The 23,081-nt window shown below is 37.8% G+C and overlaps 1 long non-coding RNA gene across 1 annotated transcript; it reads left to right on the forward strand.

The window, feature by feature from the left end:
- The first annotated feature begins 309 nt into the window (after positions 1 to 309).
- Positions 310 to 19,026, forward strand: LOC104856801. Its single transcript, XR_778721.3, has 4 exons — positions 310 to 1,223; positions 5,531 to 5,658; positions 16,907 to 17,123; positions 18,907 to 19,026. It is a non-coding gene; the product is annotated as an uncharacterized LOC104856801 (long non-coding RNA).
- The last annotated feature ends 4,055 nt before the right edge of the window (positions 19,027 to 23,081 follow it).

Consider the following 23,081-nt stretch of genomic DNA (forward strand, 5'->3'; position numbering starts at 1 on the left):
AATCGAATTCAGGACCTTGCGCGGGTTAGGCAGGCATGGTGCCACTGAGCTAAATCCCCAGTCCTCAGGTGCTCTCTTGGGCTCTTTTGGTACTCTCTTTACCTCAGTCCTCTCTAGTAGTGGACTAGGTCACTTGCCCAAGAGTCTCCTCTGGACCTTGCAGTGCTTGGGACCAGGAAGTGTATCTGCTGGGTCCCTTACCAGTGCTTGGAACAAGTATGGGGCTGGGGATGGAGCTCAGTGGTAGAGTGCTTGCCTAGCATGCTGGAAGTCCTGGGTTTGATCCCCAGCACTATGGCACAAGGAGGGGTCAAGATGTTCACTCATTTCAATATACTGTCTAGTTACATGTATAGTACGATTACCATATGGAACCCACGAAATTGGTAAAGAGAAAAAAAACATTATCACAGCAATGAACACCAGAATTCCTTCTACGGAGGGCACAGTATTGCCTCTATACCTAGCTACCTCCTTGTAAGTATGGATATTACCTGGCACTGAGAGGTCAGAAACAGAGGAGGAAAATAAAGAGGGTGAATTTGCTGGTTTTCATCCCAGCAGGAAAAGGGAAAGAATAGGAGGGGAAAAAAAGGGATGTGAGGCCAGAGGAGAGGTGAGATAAAGCTCCCCTTCCACTCAAGACCACATGATGCTGAAACAGACTAGGAACGTTCCTTCCTGGCCCTCTGTGGGAACAGTTGTGCTGCCCGGTGTGCCACTCCTCTACTTCCCTTCAGAAACCTCCACTGAAGTCTATGATATTTTCTTTGTGTGTTTTTGTCTTTCACAGAAGTCAAACAGAAGCCTATATTGGTGTGGGGCAAACAGATCAGTGGTGTGGAACTTCTGGGGGTTCAGAGAAGGCCAGCCTTCCTAGAAACCAAGAGAAACCTCGATGGAAGAGGGGAGGCTTTGGGCTTGCACAGGCCGTGGCTCTGTGGGATGTGAGTCTACTTGGTCCACATTATAAAGGGCTGGCAAATGTTACCTAACAACCAGGATACACGCTCAACAAGAAGACCAAAGAAGACGTGGAAGTCAGACTAGCTAGTATTAGGAAGGTGAGATTACCACTGTTGTTTCCATGGAGACTCTCTTTGTTATAGGTCATAATACAAGAAAGGTTTTAAAATGAGGAAAATATCTATAATCTGGAGAGGATCCTCACTTACAATGGGGTCACAGCTGGATAAACTCATTATAAATTGAAAAGACATACTGTAAGTACCACAAGTACTGTTAAGTCAGACATGACAGCTTTTGCCTGTTCCAACTACTTGAGAGACTGGCAGGAGGATCACTTGAACCCAGGAATTCAATGCCATCCTGGCCAACACAGTAAGACCCCATCTCAACAACAGCAACAACAAAATGCATTTAAAATACCTATGCTAGTGAACATTCTAACTTAGCAACACAGCATCCCATAAGTGCTGGTAGTTTCCCCTGTAAATGCAGGGCTGAGGCTCTCAGCAGCTGTCCAGAATCATCAGCCTGGAAGAAATGCAAAATTTAAAATTCACAGTAAGGTTGCTTATCACTCGCACATCATAAAGTCAGAAAATCAAAGTCAAACATACAGCCAAGAATCATTTGTATATTTTTATGGGAACTTTTTCCTTGAGTACAAAATCACATATTGCGTTTATTTTGTCATTTCTCTTTAGTCTCATTTTATCTGGGAGAGTTTTCTCAACTTCTGTCTCTATGACTGACTTTTTAAAAGAATATGGGCAGTTGTTTTTGTTTGTTTAAATAAAATTTTCTGACTGAATGGCATTTTCCCATGATTCAGCTCATGCAAGCCCAGTACATAAGTGATGTGTGCTTCTTGAGGCATCAAAACCGAAATGTGCAATATCATTCTGTCCTTCACTGTTGCCAGTAGCTTGATCTCTCAGTCCAGGTGCTGCCCAGGGTCTCTACTATACAGGTACTGATTTTCTCCTTGCAATAAGCAACCTGTTATCTGGTTTCTTACCAAAATCTCCCAAAGAGATTTAGAATTCATTGATAATTCTTACCTGAACCAATCCTTCTATAATGGTTACAAAAGTAATTTTCCAACATCAGTCAATACTGTACTATGGAGAAGAGCCTTTCATCTATCTATCTATCTATCATCTGACTACTCGTGGATTATTTTTTCAATGAGTTAAAAATTTTTTTTTTTTTTTTTTTTTTTTTTTGGTACCAGGGATCGAACTCAGGTCCTTGTGCTTGGGAGGCAGGTGGCAGAGCCACTGAGCTAAATCCCCGGCCCTCAACAAGTTAAAATTTATTCCTGTCCTTACTTATTCTGACATACAAATTTTTCCAGGTTTGATCAGTGAAAGAAAGCGCCTTCAACCTGGTTTCTGTGTCCTCATATACTCCCTTTTCTTTTTTTTTAAATTTAATTTATTGGTACATTCTAGGTAGACAGTACAGTTACATTCTCTTCTTTTCTTTTCTTAAGCACTTATTTTATTCTTCTTAGAAACAGCTTTAATTCCTTTTACTGGAAAATGGTATTAGAAACTACAACCTGAATACTAGGTTTTCCTCATTGTTACTGAGGTATTTTGCCTTCTAGGATCTTTCATGAACAGAGCAAGGAAAGGTGTATTTAGATTTTCTGTACACATATTTATGTTGTACATAGACTTATGTTTTATACATGTGGCACATGTGTTTCAAAATATTTCAAGGACCAGGCATGCAGAATGTGCCTGTAATCCCAGCACTCTAGGAATCTGAGACAATATGATCACAAATTCAAGCCCAGCCTGGGTAACTCAGAAAGGCCCTATCTCAAAAAGTAAAGAGTGTTGGAGCCAGGGATTTAGCTCAGTAGTGTCACACTGGCCTCGCAAGCCCAGGGTCCCGAGTTTGATCCCTAGTACCAAAACAAAAGTAAAGAAAGTTGAGGATGTAGCTCTTCACAAAGGAAGGCCTTGGGACTAATCCCCAAAACCACCACCAAAAAAAAGCAAACCTTATTCAGTTGGCTATACCATTCCCTACAATTTCTTCAGGCAAGAAAACATGGGGATGTAAATATATTTGACCTCACACTTGTTTATTAGTTTTAAGGCATCCCAACTGAACCAATAAGCATCTAGCTAACTCACCTAGAACCAGTCAGAATATGATGAGTATAAGAATAATGATCTAAGAAAAAAAAAGAATAATGATCTAAGTAATGATGGAATCCAAATCAGAATTTGAGTTGATGAAATATGAAGTATATCAGTAATGACCCCGATTTAGACGTCTTACCCTGTTTATACATCACTGACCCACTTCTCATCAAACAGCTGTGTATTCAATTCCTGTGTCTTTCCAAAAAACACCAGTGTCAACAACTCGTGGATTGTTGATGGCAGTTAAGGCAGAAAAAGAAGTTGGGCATTTGAGTATTTAAGTTTTATATCCCTTTCCAACTACCTTTTATATTGGAAATAAATGCTTAAATTTGAAAATATTTTTGTGGCTTGCATGGTTTCTGAGTTCTGCTTGGTGCAACTCAAGGATGTAGATTTTTGCTGTAACTTCAGGTCAAACTGAAATTGAAAGTAAAATTGGGAACAAACACGTACCCAATCTTACGCATATTGATTTAATATAAACTGCAAATACTCATATAGTTGCTATAATAAGGTTTACATAGTGTTGTACTACCTTATCCCTGCTTTAGTTTCAGCTGTACAATAAATACATCAAGTGCTCATCAGCAGTTTTTTCCCCTAGTCTGTTTCAATGAAACCAACTCATTCTCTAGTTCTCTAGTAGTTTCCTCAGGAAGAACACTGAGTAAGGTATTCTCTGAGATCTAGAATAGTCAAAATTTTTCCTACAGCCTTAATCTTCAAGGCTTGATACAATTCTTGGTTTGTACTTTTCCCCTTAAATTTCTAAAAAAAAAAAAAAAAAAAAAAAAAGCATTGCTTCAGTGTTTCCTTGCTTTCTATGTCACCTTTGAGAAAGCTGATGTAGTTGAAAAATTTATTTACATCTTTTTTCCTAAAGACCTGAAGTTACAAAAAAAAAAAACCTTTAGCACAAACTTTCCTCTTTTAATGACTGTTCAGAACCATCTTCTTTTTTGTACAGTTCTGTACATCTTATTGACAGAGCATCAATCTTTGTTTGTTTGTTTGTACAGTATACCTTGCTTATACAGCACTGTAATGTTTGGAGTTTCCTTTGACCATTTCTTTGTTCTAAATATTGTAATGTACATACTACATATATTTCCTCATTTAGCAACTGATTTATTTAATGACCTAGTTGCAAGAATGGAACTTGAGAAATGCCTGCGACATTACTAACACTAAGTATTCGAGTAATTCTAATAATAATATTACTAGGATATGTCTTAGAAGTGATCATGATGGAAGCTGACTACTGTATCATTATTACTATTGATTTTGCCTACTAGTTCAATGTGTAGACTTAAGTCTTCTCTTATTCTTGGAATTACATTTCTTGGATAGTTTATTTTTGTTTAAGGACTCCTGTTATACATGTTATATCTGCCTTGCCTTTCTCCATGTCAACCACTTTTTCTCTGAAAAATCATTTTTCCATGTTTAATTTAAAAATTGTTTCCCTGCTTTTCTTAAGTGCTCTAAATTTTTATTCAAATCCTTTCTTATCTATTCTTCCCTAGGGACCTTCTACATGTAGTCACCATTTCTGATGGTTTTATATTTTACATCTTTTTTTTCCAGAATCCAATCCATTCTATTTTTGTTGTTGTTATTCACTTCTTAGTTTTTAATATTTGACTCAAGGTGTTCTCCCAAGACAAACACCATCTCCTAATGCTTGCCTGAAGATATTTATTCATTTTGAAGTACTGTGTTCCAGTTATTCTCCTGCATAATGATTAGACTTGGGGTAATTTTTGGTTTGCATTTGTGTTTTATTTTTACAGATGTTTTGCATTAATTTTTTTATTTCTAAGCATTTGGTACACAAAGTTCCAAGTATAAAAGATCCTTCCCTATAAAAAGGTTTAGTGAGGTTTCTTTGGTTTAAGGGATGATGGGGAAGGACTCGTGTAACTTTTCTTGTTTTTGCAAGACCTGTAATTTTCTTCTTTTATTTCTTTCTCTTCACTGGCCACATCTCCAAGGTGCCCCCCTGCCCATTTATCTATTTCTCCTCTAGATGCAATCATGTTTGAGGCTGCCACTTTAGTCCTGCTCACTTTTGAGCCATTCTCATTAGCTGAAGCAGTAAACTAAGCAAGTCTGAAGCCAGGGTTCGGTGTTTTGGTATATACTGTTAGTATTTTCTCAATCTGAGGATGATTATTTTGCCAGTGTTTTTTGTTTTGTTTTTTGAAACAGGGTTTCACTATGTAGTTGAGACTGACCTGGAACTCACTATGTAGCCTAGGCTGGTCTTGAACTCATAGCAATCCTCCTGTCTCAGCCTCCAGAGTGCTGGGATTAAAGGCGTGCACCACCACGCCCGTTTGCCAGTGTTTTGTCTACACTTTTGGACATCTTTCTTCTTTCTCATGGTATCTCTTCAGACTCCCCGGCTGTACTCTATACCCCACAGAACTGCTGCAGCCTGAGCCCTACTGAATTTGGTGCTGCTCTTCTTGACCAACTTACAAGTAATCCAAAGTTTACAGCATTCCCATCAGCAACGCTGAAGGTATGGGTGATGTATGAGCCTCTTGTTGATATTATGTTGAGGGAAGGGGAGGTAGAGTATATGGGGATTTGGAACTACACAATTGTTGTTATCCTCCAGACCTAAAAATATCTATCCTTGCTCACTATTAAAGCATCATTTCCAAACTTTCCAAAAAGAACAACAAAAATTTCAAGGAAACTAGAAGCATCCAGGTTGGCTTAGAAGTTTCTCTGAGGTGTTCCAAAGGTTTCAAACCCTCCAACCTATCACAATCTACCATTCAATGAAAGCAGAATGTTTTCTCTTTTCTCTTAAAAAATAACAGACACTTTGTAATTCTACCATCTTAAAATTTTCTGAGGAGCTTCATATAAGACTTTCTTCATGGGAGATTTTAGCACTCAGAATCATCTAATAACAATAACATAGTACCCCAAAATGTCAGTGGTTTAAATAACAGTTTCTCTCTCATTCTACATGTTCACTATGGCTTATTAGGGACTCTGTTCCATGTCTTCTTCACAAGACCCGGAAACACAGAGTCACCATCTAGAGTATTGTGGGCTGCTTTAGAATGGGATAAAAGCTTTTAATATAGTCACAATGACAATCTGATACATTGACCCTGAAGCCTTATGTGTAATCTCTGCGCAATTTCATTGGTCAGGACAAGTCACAGGACTCTACCTAAAAATAACAGAACTTACCTTGTACCAAAGGTAATGTCTATGGTAAGAAATCCTTACCATAGACATTATATCCTAAATCTAAAATATTCCTCAATATTTCTATTAATATCAATTTGGAAGTATACTGCTTGGTATATGAAAAGCTACATCAACTCAGTATTAAAATCAAAAGAAATATTTTCTAATGAAATTCAAATGACATGCAGTAAAACCTGTCAGATACATGTAATATGGTATATGGCCAAATGATAGAATTGAAAATGCTTCAATTAAAGTTCCCAGAAAACAAAGTTAGCTAATGCCAAAGCAAGTTACTGCCAACTTTAAATTATAGAAGATAACTGTAACTATAACACTCTTAAGAAGAAAATCTGCATAATTTTTAATAAAGGGAACCACTAATATAAACAGACACAAATTTGAATTTATATAGAGATGTTTATCTGTATATGGATTTAAATATCATTAACTACTTGTTTAACACAAACACATCAGAAGTCATACCTAAGGCAACAGTAAATGAGAAAGAAAATATTTATTTAACTTTGTTAATTTGAGCTACACAACAGGTAAAGGAAAAGGCAAATTAAAAAATAGCTATAATAGCTGGATAATAGTACACTGATAATCATACACAATTTTTTAAAATCAAGGATTTTCATAGTGAAAGATGATTAATCAGAAAAAGTAACCCTACAGAAGACAATTTTAAAGAAATATTAAAATGATTAAAATTGAACGCCAATAGACTCTCTGGGAAACCATGTTAAAAATTTCAAATTTGCATCTCCATTATCTGATTTAGTATTGCCTTCTATTTTCTACAACTTTTTAAATGTAAATGAAAATATACTAGCCTTTCAAAAGTGATTTCCACTTTACTAAGCTGTCCTTATTTATTATATTGAAATTGACTCTGAAAATGGTGGGATTAAAGATATTAAAATTTCACACAGAAAAGGACAGCATGCAGGCAATAGCTAATCTTCATTAAAAGGTTAAAATGCAGAGTATGCATTAAAATATTCACTACACAAATATTTTACAATTTCTAACTGTATATAGGCATGGCATAGAAACATAGAGAATACAGTAATTGCTTCAAGTTGCACTGTGTAAGATAGAATCCAGATTCATTTTACCAGCAATGCATTCTCAGTGGAGTTATTTATGTTCTGTGCCTACAAAGAACAATTATTTGTAAAATGAGACAACAGTACAGGCCTTTTAGAATTTGTTGTGAGGACAAAGAGTTAAAATATTTAAAATTCTTAGGAAACTTAGTGTCTGACATAACCATATGCATGGATTAATTAAAAAAATGAGTTTTCACCACTAGAATGAAGCCATATGTTTATTAAGTATATAGTATATGCTACCATTGCTATAATTCCTGGAAAAGTAGTCATTACTGGCTTCCAGCTTCAAGATAGTAATGATTTTTTTTTGGTACTCTTAACAACAACAAAAAAAAAACAGAAATACATTCAATAACTCCTTCCTTGTGGGAAATCAGATGTAAAACCAAAACCTGGGTTAAACTCTCCTTGAGACATGGGAGAGGAGATAACAAGCCACCACTACCACCACGACCACCATCACCACTATCACCCTCCACCTCGGGCTGTTCGCTAACATGCCAGCGTTAAACAGTTTCAAAGAAAAAAACAACTATAACTGAGGTCTAATTTTTAAAAATACATTCAGGTATAGTCTACAAATTATAACAAACTAAAAAATACTTTCCCCCTAAACCCTACATCACATGCTTACTGCTTCTTTATACAAATCTAATGAAAGAAAAAAAAAAATTATCAGTTCGGGGCTCTTTGTCCACTAGAGGCAAAAGTCCCCTGGCCCTTCTCTTCTAAATTATCTTTGTGTTTGTTGTCTTTTGTCCTCATTGGTGTCTCAGTCAGAGACAAGCTCACAGGCTGGTTCCTACAACTCATGAACAAATCTATAACCCTAAACTACAATGCAGGAGAACAAACAACATTTCAAAGAATGGTAAAGGACTGAGCAGAAGAGAAAAAGGTCAACTCAAAAGTGCCTGGAGAGAGAGCTGTTCTTGTAGACAAGCTCAAACACCATCCAGGGAACTCCAGAAAGGGTCGGGACATGGAGGGGAAGATGGTAAAAAAATGGCAACAGGGGAAATATCTGAAAACCTTTTAAGGAGTTTTATTTCCCAGGTTCCTCGATAGACCAGGTTAATAATTTTAGGTGGAAAAAAATCAGATTTGGGGGTCATGGCACAGAGAAGGGCAAGGATGAGGTAGCAGTGCAAACACAAGTACAAATCTACACAACCCCTGTGACTCCAGAAAACATGGCCTGGCTAATTCTCCCCAAGTATAAGTTTAGAGGATCCTTTTCTGGAGAAACAGAATGGCACTTAGGTAAAAGACTTCTTGATACTGACAACGTGAGCAGTCTCCTGTGAAAAACACTTCGAGCAAGCCTCTAAGTAGCAAGGTGCACATCCCTCACAGAACGTCTAACCAGCACTTTAGTGCCTCATTCATATTATCAGCCAAGAGTACGGACTGTTGAGAAAAATCCCTAAAATGAAGGACAGTAAATTAAACGGGGAAAGGAACTCATGAAAGAAGCAAGTCAGGGTTCAAGGAAAATAAAACTTTATGAAAAGCATAATTAGTTAATATCCTCAAGGGCATATATTTAAATCATAACATAAAACAAAACAATAAAAAAAAGAAAATAAGGAGTATGCGCTTAGAAATTATTTAAATGTGGAGTGGAAAATAAAGTCTACTATAGGTCTGGATAATAAAGTTAAAGAAACAGGCCAAAGGTTAAGTTAAAAAGGCAAAATGAACAACAAGACAGAAAAAGAAAATTACTGAAAATTTTGTATGTAACAGAATTCTTTTAAAAAGTGAATAAAAGAACTAAGAGAAGGAAATTATCAAATGCATGATTCAAAAAATAATCTCAAAACTGAAGTTTTAAGAGGTGCACTCATGCTCAGTCTAGCAAATTTTAAAATATACTAAGTTGTGTAAATGTGAAATTTCAAAATCCCAAACCAGGGATAATAAAAAATCCTAAAGCCTTCTTGTGATTTTAAAAATTACATCACATACAAAACAAAAGAATCAGAATATCATTCAAACTTCTCATCCCAGTTATTAGAAGTTACATGACAATGAAATGCTTTCAAAACCCCAACAATTTTATAAACCAGCATATCATAAGTATGAAAACATAATGAAGAGAGTCTAATATTTTAAAAATCTTTTTCTTTTTTTAGCACTGAGGATTGACTCCAAGGCCTCATACACGCTTAGATAAGAGCTCAACCACTAAGCTACATACCAACCCACCTTTTCTTTAAACATTATTTTGAGATACAGTCTTATAAAGTTGCCCAGCTGACAAGTTTTCCCTTGTCTAGAGAGGCTGGGAAACTAAACACTCATTTTAAGAATGTCCATATGACATCATGTGGCCCAAAACTAAACATGCAGATAAGTCTGCTGAAGAACATTTCAAATCCTAAATACAAAGCAAATGCCTCATGGACAGAAAGTGTCCCTCCTCTCCTGCATATTCCTAACTGAATGTGAAGAGTCAACAATGAGGACAAAGAACAAAAAAGAAGGAGCTGGATTCTTAGGGGAACGGGCTGCTTGACTTCTGACTCACTGCTCTATGAACATTTTTTAAATCCTATTTAAGCCACTGTCATTGACTGAGTTTTCTATTACTGGCAGCCAAAATCATGCAGTTACGATAGGCCCTGGGAAACAAAGATGAAGCACCAGCTCCTCCTCAAATAGCTCATTATATACTAAAGCACAGTGAATGTAACCAATGAACTATAATATGCCAAACTGAATGCGCTACTGTCAAAATGGTGCTGTAAGAATTCAGAGGGAAAGGTCATATCTAGTTTGGGCACAGGCAAAGGCTTCAGTTGCCTGACTGATACAGCCCTATAGAAAAGAGTTTTAACAGAAACATCCATTCCACACTAAAGAAACAGCACAAGCAAATGTGCAGGGAAAATAAGGTATATTCAAGAAAAACAAAGAGCTTCTAAGTTGACCAAAGATTACCATTCAGAATTTACAAAAAATTCCTATAGGAAGATAAATGATGCCATAGAAAGAAAGAAGGGGAGAAAAAAGGAAAAGACACAATTAAGCACTTACAAGAAATCTAAAAGAGAAATAAATATAAAAAATATTCAGCTTCATTAGTAATCAAGGAAATATAATTTTAATAATCACAAGATCACAGTAACATTCACACTTAACAGTTGGCAAAGATTTCTTTTTAATCTGACAACAAAAACTGTTGGAAAGAATAAAAAAAAACTAAACTACTTATCCACTGATGTTAAACAGTATAAATTAATAAAACTATTTTGAGGGGGAAAAAAATCAGTATTATCCAGTACATGTGAAGATGTATATTCTCCCAAGATCAGTAGAGCATTTGACTTCTAGGTATGTATGTGTGTGTATGTATATGTATGTATGTGTGTGTGTATGTAGTTGGAAAGAATAAAAAAAAACTAAACTACTTATCCACTGATGTTAAACAGTATAAATTAATAAAACTATTTTGAGGGGGAAAAAAATCAGTATTATCCAGTACATGTGAAGATGTATATTCTCCCAAGATCAGTAGAGCATTTGACTTCTAGGTATGTATGTGTGTGTATGTATATGTATGTATGTGTGTGTGTATGTATATAAAGAAAACATCTCAAATGTCCATTGACAGTTGAATGAATAAACTATAGTCTTTATACATGCAACAGTATAAAATCATAGTAATGAATACAATATACTCATATGCAAAAATATGGATAAATACAGGAACGTAAATTCTGCATACAACAAAGAATTTCTTTTAAAGATAATTTAATAAAAAGCTAATATTTAAAGAATCTATAAAAACAGTATATCTAGAATGTACCAATAAAATTAATTTTTTTAAAAAGCATACAATTTCACAAAAGACCAAGACCAATGGTCAATAAGCATATTAAAACTATCAGTATTTAAGGAAATGCTAATTCAGAAAGAGAAACTATTTTACTTCTATCAGATCATTAAAATTTTAAAAGTCTGATAATACTAGGAGGTAGCAAGTAAAATGAACTCCTGTGTCCTGCTTGGTGGAGGAGAGCTCTTACAACTGGTTTGGAAAGTAACATGGCAATAATGAAAAAAGTAGACATTAGAAAAACTTCTTCATTTTTTAAAAAAATTCCAATATTAAGGAAAAAGGATACAATAGATAGGCAGCTGGTACTTGTTTGCCATGAGTTATAGATACTCTTTTCAATCATTTTTAATTGAAAGATAATTTTCTTTAGTTTTATTCATTGTATGGTAATTTTAGAATATAGAAGACTAAGATTTTTCTAAACAAACTCATGCACAGAAACAAATTTGTTTTAATCTAAACATGAGCTAATTAGTAAGTACATAACACCTACTGTATAACTGTATCTTTCTATACAGAATTCTGAAGAAAACCATTTTTTAAAAATCCTATAAACTATATTATTGTATAAAGATTTCCTTTTCAACCTTCTAAAAGCTTCCTAATTTTTGTATCCAATAATCATAGCCAACAATACAAAATAAGAGTATTATAAATAACAAATAAGTGGATCCCCTGGTTTGAAAAGAAATAACCCTCACTTGAAGAAATGTGGTGCACACCTGTTATAATTCCATTTCCTCAGGAGGCAGAAGCAGGAGGATCACAAATTCAAGGTCTGGGCAACTTAACAAGACTTTGTCTCAATCAATCAATCAATCAATCAAAGGCTGAGGATGAACACAGCAGTATAGCACTTGTGCAAGACCCTAGGTCCAATTCCCAGTACCACCAATAAAACAACAAAACAGGGGCTGGGGATTTAGCTCAGTAGTTCCACTGTCTGCCTCGCAACTGCAAGGTCCTGAATTCAATCCCCGGCACCAAAAAATAAAAATAAAAAATAAAACAACAAAACATATGTGATATTTTAGCCACATGACACATGAAATACATTTTGCATAGCGAAAAAGTAAAAGGTCACTTATAAATGAAAATGATTTCTTTAAAAAAATAATATTGCAGAAAACTTACAGATACTGTCTTAAAAGGAAAGTAAACTATTTCAGATTCCAGTTTTAACTACTTAACAATATCAGAAGAAAGGAAATGTATATGTAAAGATCATTTTAAGTTTTAAAAATTAATTAGCTTTATAAACTATATAGGAGAAAGTGACAATCTTATAATCCCTAAACTTTACTATTACTGTAATAATAACATGATTATGCAACTTTTCTACCTATTTAGACTTCTTTTTAAACTGAAGATCAATCTGATCCAAAAATATGCACATTATTCATGTCTGATTTGGGTAACATTCATCAACTGCCTGCCTCTATTCTGCTTTAAGACAATCCGTTTAATGGTACCTACTATGTGTCACAAAAAATAAAAATATATGTTTTGCCAGTTTAGAGACATTCAGAGTTTTATGAGGGGATGGGAGAGAAATACATAATTACAGTGCAATATAACAAATATAATTAGAGAAGTAAAATAGAGCACAAAAAATTAGCAAATATCTGAGAAAAGTACAGAATTATCAGGGAAGACCTCAAAGAAGACAGCACTTTGACTCTTGAACAGAGCCTTAAAAGTAGAGAGATATTTCTGGATTTGGGGACAATGGAAGCGCCCAATTTAAAATTTTCCTCTTTGCCCTAAAAAAAGAAAATAAAGCATGAAAGCTAAGTGAATAAATAAAAACACATCTGACCCACACCTTCAGGATGATGAGACAGAGGAGGACACAACAGCCTTCCAATTACCTGTCATTAAAAAAACAGACCAGCCGGGCGTGGTGGCGCACACCTGTAATCCCAGCACTCAGGAAGCTAAAGCAGGAGGATCACTGTGAGTTCGAGACCAGCCTGGGCTACATAGCGAATTCCGGGTCAGTCTCAACTACATAGTGAGACCCTGTCTCAAAAAACAAAACAAAAAAAACAAACAAACAAACAAACAAAAGAAACCCAGATCAAATTCCAACAGAGGCTGAAGGCTTGGGAGACTATGAGACACTGAAAATGAGTAGAGGGGCATGGAAGACTCAGACAAAGCAAGACAAAATCATCCCCAGAAAGAGGCCACAGTAAAAGTCAAAATGCTAAAACCAGGTGGTAACCAAGTAGGAAAGAGGATCACCTTGGAGAAGTACAGCTTCAGAGAGCAAACCACATAGACAGGAGTGGGTACCCTTGGAAACAGGGCAGTGAAGGGAAAAATGACGATCCTATAGAAACAAGACAGAAAGCTTACTAACTCCACCGACGCCCCATCAATACTCAAAAGAAACTGCTCAGGGGAGGGCGCTATGGGGTACTTTCAATAGGGAATGAACCAGTATACCAAAAAGCAGACCATACACAGAAAATTACTGTAGAAATGTGTCAGAAAAATGCTAATCAAAGCTCCCTCTCAAACAAAAACAAACGACCACAAAGCTGACCAGTAATAAGAACACCCAAACTGAAGTTTAAAAATCTCCAAACAAGCATCTAGGGGATAAGAAAAACATCCGGAAGCAGAAATGAGCAGACAAACAAACAAGGAAGAAATGAAATAACTCAGAAAAGAAATGGAAGAAGTAACAGGCATGCTCCAAACAGACGTGGGAGGATGCATCCCCTGGCAGTGAAGCACAGGGAAAGGAACTCACTGGCAAGGGGACAAGCATGCGCACTGCACAACTTGTAGCCTGATGAACTACAAATAACTACTGTGGACAGGCAGGTAGTGCCGGATCACGGAGGACTTTGAAAGACAAGATAAGGTCTACAAAACTGGGATGAGAGGAATAAACAAGGAGGAAGAGAACATGTTTTCACATTCACTGAACTCCTTTAAAAATGCAAGATCTACCACTTATTATGGTTGCCCTGATCAATTTTTTTAATGCTCTAAGCCTTTATTTGTAATCCGTAATTGGATGGATGGATGGGGCACATAGGTGACAGATTAGGTGGAAGGTAGGCAGACAGACCAAAGCACATACACACAAATAACTGTACTTGTCTGACACCGGGTTCTTCCCCAAAGTAGAGTATCAGAAAAGGACCTGTACATAGGTAATTTAAGTGGAAGAAGTAAAGGACCAAGGAGGGTGAAACTAGAAACAGACATAAGCTAAGCCAAAGGTACTTATTGACATGGTCACTGCTGTGGATAAATGGAGCTCAGTCTTGCCTGGGCTCTTCAATGAACAGCTAGAATGCCCTTAGAATTGTCTGTGCAAGAATGGGGGACACATATCTCCACTGGCTCCTGCACCCTCTAGATAAGGGTGTCCCAGAGGAAGCATAAACATCCCCGCACTTACAGGCTGAACATGTCTGCATGCCCTCTCATCTGCACTCCCACTGGGTGGGCAGTGGAGAAGACTGGGGCAGAAAGGGAAAGATACACAGTGAGTGATATCCGCATACTGCAAGCCAAAGCCTGCATGGACAGGTTTGACGATGAGGTGAAGTGGTGCTTAAGAGACAATTAACAGAGTATAGCTCAGGTCTCCTTCTGCTCTTAGTCACTGAGTCTTCAAGGAGCTAGAACTGCTACTCTATAGTGATAACAGGGAGGAACTTATGTAGAACTCATGGGATATTTCTTGTTGCTTCTATGCCCATGGAATGATGAACAGGATTTGCAGCAATCATAACTCAACAAAAGCAAGGCAACTAAAGGCTCACATCAACCCGAGATAAAGGTCTGAATCACACAAGTCAAGTTAACATCCTGCTTGGCTGTCCATCCCTCCTGCTCGATGACCTATTAGCCAATGCCCCAGATCTCTGTGCATCAGGGTACCCCAAATGCCAAAGTGGTCTAATATAGTAATTATAGCCATTCACCTTGCTATTTACAGGTAAGTGCCACCAACTTTCTTTTGCCATTCCAGAATCATATTAGTTCTATAATAGGGAACCCAGTTCCATAGAAGCATCTCCAGCCCATGTCCTCTCAATACTGCTTTCTCTCTCTCTCTCTCTCTCTCTCTCTCTCTCTCTCTCTCTCTCTCTTTCTTGGTACCAGGGATCAAACTAAGGACCTTACACTTGCAAGGCAAGCAGTGGAGCCACTGAGCTAAATCCCCAGCACTGCATTCTTTATTTGTTGAAATAAGTGTTTTCTTTGGGTCCTCCAAGAAATCAGACGATGTGTTCTCCTATCTCACATAAGAAGTCAACTCTAATACTTTCTCTTTTCTGAGACTTCTGACCCACCCTGCCAAAGACTGTGTACCCTTGCATATTTATCAACTGTATTTTAGGTCATACTGCTGTTCAAGCTTAAAGAAACCATCCCAGCAGTATATTACAACTAGGTTGCTCTGATGTTTAGTCCAGAGTTATGAATAGTGCTCCCACTGTAACAGAATATGCTTAGTGTCAATAATTCTCCCTTATTCACCCCTATTCTCTTCTCCTTTATCACTCCTGCTCCAACCAATCATTTCTAGATCCCACATGTTCCTTCTATTCCTATTGCCATATACTGCATTAGCTGGATCCTGGAATTATCTGCCTGAATATTCTCTCCCAGAATAAGTACAACATCCTGATTAAACTGTGCTGAGACTGTGTCCAGTTGCTCTTTTGGAAGCAAAAGGAGAAGGGATGGGGCATATCTTGAGGCCAAGCATCATCTTGTGAGGCATTCACTTTGAAAAGATCTTTGCATGGTCTCCAAACAAGGGAAGATTCTTCTTATCTAACAAGATGTTGATCCTGCCTGTCCCGAACATTCCGGGAAATACAGAGATTCAAGATTCTCATGTTCATCTACCTAGACAACACATTCTGAGCTCTCAGGAGCCGCTATTTCCATATTAGGGCCCCGACTTTGGCCCTGAACACCCATCAAGGGTATGCTGGAGAGGCAGAACCACTGTGAATAATAGAAGGAACTGATAAGGGTGCAGCCTCCCACAAGTGTGGGAGTTGGTTAGTCTATGTAAGACTGCCAGTCCTACATCTGGAGCTGAGACTAAAGATATCAGGGCAAGTAGCTGGAAAGGCAAGTGTCCTAGTCACTATCTTGTCACTGAGATCCAATACCCAACACCTACAACTTAAAAGATGAGTTTACTTTTGACTCATATTTTTAGTCCATAGTCCACTGACTCCAAGGTAAGACAGCATGGCCAGGGTATAGTGCAGGCACAGCTGCCCAACTCACGGCAGAAAGAAAGCAGAGAGACAAAGGGAGGAGCTGGGAAGGAAGAAACACTTTTCCAGGTCATACTCCCAGTGACCTGCTTTTCCCACAAGACCCCACCTCCTAACAGCAAGTCAGCAATAATATGCTATAATCTAATCACATTTCAAAAGCCCCACCCATTGAGCATATGAGGCGTCTGGGAGGCCATGCAGATATAAACCATAACAGAAAGCCAGATATGAAGTGAGAATGAACCAGGATAAATTAGAACTCCAAAGATAAGCTGGAACCCACGAGGATAAACAGCCCATATTATCTGTTTCCACTTTCAGGCCTCCAACCTCAGTGATGCTGAAAGCCTGCAGAAAAACTGTACCTACTGCCCCGGAATCCTAGAAGCTAATGGACAGAATCTAACAGGAGCTAGGGGAGCCACAGGCCTGGCCACTGCTCCATGCCAACAATGTGACATAGCAGATCAGCAACAACGTGTGGTGCTGGAACAGAGCCTAGAATCATCACCAGCCTTTAGACAGAAAAGATATACAGGTGCTACTTCACTTCTGCCCTCCAGTCTCACTCAAAATTATTCTTGTAGCTGCTACTAACCCAAAATCCAGAAGAAAGTTCTGGGAAACCTAACTCCCGGCTAGCTCCATGGACACATTACAAACCCATACACAAAGTACACTGCTCTGCTCTCCTTATGATTAAGTCCTGGACCTCATTTTTTTAGCATGACCTGATTTATGGCCACTGGGACTGAGGATCTTTCCAAATGCTTCCATGGAAGTCCTCTTTCCACAGCACGCATTGACAATTTGCTAATCTGTTGTTTTCAAGGTTTTCAAAGATAAAAGAGGTTAGTTATCTCACAGCCCTGCAGTGACCACTGTCTTCAGATTACCTGAGTCCTTGAGTTATCACATAACCCAACTCTTCACCTTCCATTCAATGCTAGTCCTAATCCCCTGAAGATAAAGCCTTACAGTCCTTGTTCAGCTTTACCCGTAAGTAATCCACTCCAATACCCCATCCAAAGGTATGCTTTCTAGTAGGTACTAAGCTGTTTTCGCCTGGAGACATTTAAAAGTAGTTTATTTGGAAGGTGACACCAGCGAGAAGGAGGAATTGAGTGAAATAGACAATAAGGAAGAAACAACGCAAGGATGCACTATCAACTCAATCTAATCTGGATTTTTTGAGGAACACAGAGAATGCTTCTCAGAATTTTCCACTCTAAAATCAATACAGAGAAGGGTTTCCTATCAGTTCTCATACCCCATTAGTTAAAAGTTACCCTACTGGGACATTAACACGCTTGGCCTCCTTGAATGTGCATTTGTGCTGGATGAGCCAGCTCTGACCAAGGTCCTTAAGCCTTAGAGTGGGAATCAAAGTCCTGGGACAGGGCTGGGGATTTAGCTCAGTGCTGCTGCTGCTGCCTGCCTTGCAAGCACAAGCATCTGAGTTCAATCCCTGGTACCAAAACAACAACAACAGCAACAACAAAGTCCTGGGGCCAAAAAATGGAAAAGGTGTAGTATGTGTACTTCAGGTAAGCTGATATCAACAAAGAACTGTTTGGCACAGCTGCAGCTGGACTCCAGAGTGGGGCAGAAAGGGTTAGGGTTGTGCACCAGAGGTGTCAGATATAATACTCATCACCACCTGAGGATTAAATAAAATATGCAAAACTCTTGGCAGAAATATGACAACAAAGCTCAGTAAACTATAGCTGTTATCATTAGGTTAGACACAGAACTAAAACTGCAGTAGTGGCAATGGTGAGCAATAAACAGAAAAAGGAGACATTTCAGTTATAATTGATACAACAAGGAGGGAAGTTGGTGAGCAAGGAGAACAGAAGACAGAGGAAGAAATCTAGAATGTTTCTAGCTAGGGTCCTAGCAGGATGGAAAATGGTAACGTCACTAAATGAAACAAAGCTGGAGGAAGGAGCATTATTTAACTTGAGAGATCTGTGACCATCCAAATGTTTTATGTTTGGTGGGTGGCTGGAAGTATCTAACAAAAAATTCAAGAAAAGGGTGCAAGCTGACGGATGATAGTTCAAGCCATAACAATTCCTTGATTTCTAGCAAGAGCAGAAACAGTTACAAGAAGAGAGAAGCAGCCAGTGTAATAAGTTAAAAGTAGTATAAACTGCTCTTGCAAAAACTGGGGGAAAGGAGAATAGTAATAACTACAGGCCACAGAAGTTTTACATGTTGTTGTTGTTGTTGTTGTTGTTGTTGTTGTTGTTGTGTGTGTGTGCTTGTGTTTTGTTTGTACCAGGGATCTAACTTGGGACCTTGTGCTTGCAAGGCAGGCAGCGGCACCACTGAGCTAAATCCTCGGCCCTGTTGTTTTTTTAACAAGAAGATTCAAATGTGTTTGAGGCAAAGAAAGCCTGAGGATCACAGAAAGGGGAGGAAAAACTGGAGTGAAGTCTGAAACATGGAAGATTTTTAAAAACAGGTATTAGGAAACAATCTGCCTTGATCCTATTTAATACGCTTGTGTTTGTTTTTAATACATCAACTAGAAAATGTATATTTAACATCTCATTTCGTGGGACCAACCAAATAAGGTTATAAAATAGATTTTTTTAAATAAAACCTTGTCTTTTTTATTCAACATTACAAAACATAAGCTTCTTAGATTGATTTAGTTTCAGTCAAAAGGTGACAATTGTATGCAGTGAGAAAAAAATCTTCTGCTATTTGAGGTTGTTTTTTCCCTTTTTGTCAGGAGGTAAAATTATTTATAAAGCAATTTTCAGATAAGCTCCAGTTTAGGCAGTGCCAGGATGGTACTGACAGCACATACATTGCTCTGAACTCCAAAATCTTAACTCCTTCTAGAGGGTCCAATTAGCCTGATTCTAGCAAATACATGAGAGCTGAAAAATAAGCTAAACAGCTAGCACATTAAGTTCCTTTTAACTGCCAGGTGGTAAGCTATTCTGAAGCTGTTTAGATTTGTGGTTGGGCCTCAACCCATGTCTCTGGACAGCATTCTGCTGGAGGCAGAACAAAGTTATATTTAATGTCTGTGTACTTTGAAACAATACTGCTCACTTTTCACTTATTGCCAGTGTCACTTACCTTGAAGACTCACTGTATTTTTGGTGTATAAAACAGCAGTGTTTACTTATCCAAGTGATTGTGGAATTACATGATTGGGCCAATATGAAAACTGAGTCCATAAGAAAACAAATGCTTATAAAACAGTAACAAACAGCCTTTTTTCCAATACATGTACCAAATAAATTTAATTTAGAAGAACTGAACTAAATATAAAACACTTCAAAAAGAAGAAACAGAACATTAAGCTTACTAAGATTTTTGGCATGATCCAGAGAACATGCTTAGCGAACTGACCTCCATGGAAATCACAGAAGCGTTTCAATGGCTTTGCCTGAAAACCTCTTTCTCTAAGCTGTTCTACATTCTATAAACTTACATCATTGCAGCATGTAAGTTTTCCATTGACTTTCTGGGTGTTTTTCTGTACCAAGAAAATTTTTTAAAGATCAGGATAACAATCTATTGTAAACAATGAAGCTATTTTTCTTGCATAAAGAATTGCCTTTTCTTCACAATTCACAAAGAAAAAAATGCATGCCCTCAAAACTCTCATATTTTCCTGCCACCAACTCTATAAATACACCTGCTGTATCCTCTCCCTCTTTCCCCCTGCTATAATAGTGGCAGGTCTCTTGGCCAGCCTGCCTACTACCCCCATTTGCACTGAATTCTGTCCCCTTCAAGCTTAATCTGGTACTATTCATCTTAAAACAATGAAATAAACAATGAAGCCTCCCTGAGTCCCACAGGCCTTTCTGAGGTCCTCTCTTCAATCCCTTCCAGAACCAAGTCTCTCAAAAGTTATCTTTTCTTGCATTCAATTCTCAAACTATTCCAATCTGGCTGTTTCCACCAAATCTCCACCAAAATTGCTCTTGATAACGGTAATCAGTGGTCAGGCAAATATTCACCTCCTTGCTTGCCTGCAAAGCACCTTCTCTCCTGGGCTTCCATAATACCACAAATTTCCTAGGGTTTCTCCAGCTTCTTCTCCTGGCTCTTCTCTGTATCCTTTTTTTTTTTTTTTTTTTTTTTTTTTTTATTTTTTTTTTTTTTTCTTCTTCTTTTTAATTATTTTCTACCCCATTTCAGGGATTAGTTCTAAGTCCCTTTCCTCTCTTTTCCATTCTACAATCTCTCCTAACGTGATCTTACCTACTACCTAAGCTTTAAGTGTCAATTAAAACTGATGACCAGGATGTCTATCTGCAGCCAGGACAACTTTTTATAACTCCAGGCCCATTGATGGCTTAAAGAACAGTGGTTTAGATGGGACTTGAGGACAGACTGCTTTGGTTTCAAAACCAATTCTACCTACTTCCTGGGTAGTACAACTGAACAACTCAGTAATGCGCTAGCACCATTTCACTATCTGTAAACTGAAATGACAGCAATCAGGGTTATTTTATAGATTAAATGACTTGATGAAAGCACCTACAATATAGCTCATAATAAGCTTTCACTATCCACAGTGACTATTATCATATATGCTCATGAGGCCCCTCAGACTTACTTTGATCTGTTAAACTGTGGCTTATCTTTTTCACATGCCCCTGTATCCATCTATCTCTCCTCATTCACCATCTGAGAATTCTAAGGTAGAATCCTAAAATGACCTCAATGATTCTTGCTTTTGTATAATCTTCTCCTCTTAAGCAAATGAATATGATTGTGATATCACTCTTGCAAATGGGATTTTGGAGATATAAAGTCCCAAATCAGTTGACCTTATAATAAGAAAATTATTCAGGCAGGCCTAATTCAATCATGAGCTCCCTTTAAATCTGGGCCTAGAAGTCAGAAGAGGTTCAGAACTCAAGAGAGTCTAAGCAGTTGAAAGAAAGTGACTTGCATTTGCTGACCTGAACATGGGGGACCACCGGCGAAAGAAAGCAAACTGTCCCTAGAGGTTTGTGGCTCCTAGCCGATAACCAGCAAGCTAACTGGAAACTCCGGCTGACAACTATAGGAACTAACTTCTCAGCAACAAGCAGGAACTTCAAACAGGTTTTGGCCCAGAACCTCCAGACAAGAACCCAGTCTGGCTCACTCCTTGGTCTCCACCTTGTGATACCCTGAGCAGAGAGCCCAGCCAGGACTTATAAAACTTCTAAACAAAACTCAAGATGAACTAAGAAATGGGTGCTATTATAAGCCACTACATTTGTGATAATTCCTTACACGGCAATCAAAACTTAATATGTCATCTCAACAAACAGCTCCTTCCTACTAGAAGATTTCACATAAATACAACACTCATTTCAGTAATTTGATCTCCATATACTTCTCAAATACATTCACAATTGTTTGGCTCAATTATTACCTTTATATTCCAGCTGAACTTCTGCAATAGCTTCCCAGCTGGTCTCCCTTCATCTATCTCCCTCAGAGAAAGAGAGTCATTTTGTACGATGCAAAACTAATCTCACCACTCCCAACTAGAAATCCTTCAATGGCTTTGCACTGTACAAGATGTCTAAACATTTTATTACAACCTACAAAGCCCTGCATGAAATGACTCCAGCTATCTTCTCAGCTCCATTTCCTGTGGCTCTCCTACTTGGATGTGCTGTTCAAGGCAGAGAGGCCTTTTCTCCAGCAACCCCAAAGTGGCAAGCCATTTCCCACTTTCAGACCATCTGTGTGGTGTCCTTTGACAGAAATGCTTAAACATTACCACTTCACAAAAACCATTCCCTCACACCTCACACCATGTCAGGACACCCCCTTAGGCTCTATCACAGAATTCTGCCTATCTTCAGTTTATCGCACTTGTAATCATTTAGTTAGTACTGAGACCATGTAGTTCACGTTTCTCCCTCAATGTAGGAGCCATAACTAACCCGTTTCCTACTAAAACACAGCATGTAGGACAGTATGAGACCCATAGTAGGAACTCAATAATCCGTGGCAGACTAATAAATCTGTGGCTGGTTTTTCCCAATTTATACATGACAACATTAGGTCAATGTTATGAGTTTCAATAATAAAAAAACATTGAAAGTTCATTTGTGTATACCATCATTAGATTTGCTCCATTCTAGCCCAAATTACAATGTTCTTTACAAATAAGGGACAGCCATATAAAGCAAAAACAGGCAGAATCATGACAGTGGATCAGCGCTAAAATTTGATGTCTCCATCCTCCTAAATGCAACATCATTTTTAGGTACAAAGTGTAACATTATTCTTATTACATATTTAAAATAATTGTTCCTTTAGGAAAAACACATAACCTTACTTCAGATTACTGATGTGTTTAGAGAACAGAGTACTTCAGATGACTGAATTTTCCAGTTAAGGATGGGATATTCCACACGTGTAGGAAACTGGGGATATAAACAGAGTCCTATGTATGACTGCCACATTTTTGCTTCTTGAATTCTTTTAAATGTGGCTCTATTTTATTGATTTG

This window comes from Fukomys damarensis, unplaced genomic scaffold, assembly GCF_012274545.1.
Source record: "Fukomys damarensis isolate Sample0158 unplaced genomic scaffold, DMR_v1.0_HiC HiC_scaffold_21, whole genome shotgun sequence".
Classification (NCBI taxonomy): Eukaryota; Metazoa; Chordata; class Mammalia; order Rodentia; family Bathyergidae; genus Fukomys; species Fukomys damarensis.